General features: G+C 44.1%; 1 pseudogene; it reads right to left on the bottom strand.

Moving 5' to 3' along the window:
• Positions 1–1,660: 1,660 nt before the first annotated feature.
• On the bottom strand, positions 1,661–2,253 carry LOC102480895 (proteasome subunit beta type-2 pseudogene; annotated as a pseudogene).

Genomic DNA, 2,253 nt, shown 5'->3' on the forward strand with positions numbered 1-2,253 from the left:
AGGAAGGAAAAGAAAGAAATAAAGAAAGAAAGAAAGAAAGAAAGAAAGAAAGAAAGAAAGAAAGAAAGAAGAGAGAAGAGAGAAAGAAAGAAAAAGAAAGAGGAAGGAAGAAAGAAAGAAAAACTGAGGTGAGGGATTTTTATCTATGTCAGGGGCTTTGTTCGGGCTTCTTGTTTTTACTTAGGCTGTTCAGTCTCTGAGAAACTGACTTTCTGTGAGAAGAGAGAAGTTGCTTGCAGAAGGGCTGACTATCATATGAGGAGATATGCCAGCTCATTGACAAGATTACTGCTTTCAAAAGGAGCTTGCAGAGTGTGAGTTGCCTGCAGGGAGTGCTACTATAGGATGGGGGAGTTGAGCTACAAATCCTAGGTTCTTTAGGTCCAGATCTCGAAGAGACCTGGCCTGAGACACAAAATGAAAAACACAAACACATGTAAAATAGGAATAATAGAAAAGTAAAGATTTCTAATAGGAAGGAAATACACTTCAGTGTCTGAAACGCATGTGAGTGGGCAACCGCCACAGAAGGACAACTACACTGGGCAGGAGGTCGGGTGTTACTGTTATCCTGGGAGTTGGGAATGAATATTTAGCAGGGGAAGGTCTGTCACAGTAACTGGCTTCGCTGGTTTCAAAGGCTTTTTCTGAGCTTGTGCATCTCTCAAGTGAAGAATTTAACTATTTAATCACATACACCCACGTGGTCTTTGAAGGCATTAGCATCCATATCTGGATGGGTTCCCGGGATGTTGATTTAGTGTCCCATCCCGGGGTAAATGTGTGTCTATCTGGAATAGCAGGCAGAAGACAACAACCTTCCCGGCACCAAGAGCCAGGTGGGAATGGTGGGAGGAAGGAATCTTCAAAGAGGGTCTGGTTGTATTTCCTGATAGGCTGTGAATGATCAAGCAAGCTGTAAAACAGATCTGGCTGTAAGAAACTGTGAGCTAGGAGTCAGAGCTAACCCCTGATTGTTAGTGAGAGCAATAAACAACCCTTCTCAAAAGCTTAGCCAGAGTGACTCCATTTTATAAGCTGACTCTAACTTAATATATGTGTGTGTCCAATTCCTATCATAGTGACTCTTCCTTGGGGATCCCTGCCCTACTTACCTGCTCCCTAGGTCTAATTCCTGTCTTACCTTCTCCTCCATTTCTCTATCCTGCCAGGATTTGGGCATGCATGCACATGTGCCTGGCCTGTTTATCAAACTATTGAGGCTGGGATTTAAACTACACTTCCTTAACTACCAGGCTTCAGGATTACAGAGCTGACTCTTCTTCTTTCTTTCTTTTTTTTTTTTTTTTTTTAAGATTTTTGCCATAGAGTGTATGCTCTTGCCAGAGACAGAGAAAGAGGGAAAGCACCCCCAGGGGAGATGGCCATGACATCTTCTCCTCCTTTCTCTAAGAATTTTGGGCATGCATACACATGTCTGGCATGTTTTTCAAGCCGTTGGGTCCAGAAGTCAAACCAGACTGTTGGCCATGTGGGATCTAGCCACCTTAACTACTATACCACTTTTTTTTTTCAATTTGTCCATATTTGGCTTTATTCTGAATTAACCATTTATCAAAAGTGAATGTCAAAAGAGTAGAAAAAAATAAAGAAGCCCATCAGAAAAACTTCCCTGGCAAGTGGGAGGGAGGGCATGACATTAGGAGCCCTTCTTGGGGAAGGACATGTTGACTAGGTCATGGATGCCATTTTTGTCAATGATTCGAATGCTGAAGGTTGGCAGATTCAGGATGAAGCGTTTCTGGAGCTCCTCCAGACATTTCCTAAGAAGCTCCATGGCTCTCTCATGTGAGAGAGTTGGTGAGTAGTATCGGTCCAGGATGCTGAGCGTCAGGAAGGCCCCATAGCCATGGGCCATGAAAGGAGCCTTGGCCAAGGCCACCAGGCAGTCCACGTGGTAGAGTGCTGGCCCCTCGTGCTGGCCGTAGCCAGCCAGGAAGAGGTTCACATGATAGGGGGTCCTACTTCAGAGACAGCCAGGTTTCAACATGTGAAATTAGCTGCTGCTGTTGGAGACAATTCATATCCATTTTGCATCTTAAAAAGTTGCACATTTTTCTGAATATATTCTGCAAACTGTACAGTGTCTCCAGACTCTCCAACACATAGGAGTAAGATTTTTTCACTCATCTTGTCATGATCATCCTTCATCTGGACAATATTGCTGGCAGCCACTCGGTCGAAGGTGACAAGGACAAAGTCGGGGTCCTGGATGCCAATGAGGTACTCCAT

The sequence above is a fragment of the Tupaia chinensis genome, unplaced genomic scaffold (genome assembly GCF_000334495.1).
Source record: "Tupaia chinensis unplaced genomic scaffold, TupChi_1.0 Scaffold000532_1, whole genome shotgun sequence".
Taxonomy (NCBI): domain Eukaryota; kingdom Metazoa; phylum Chordata; class Mammalia; order Scandentia; family Tupaiidae; genus Tupaia; species Tupaia belangeri.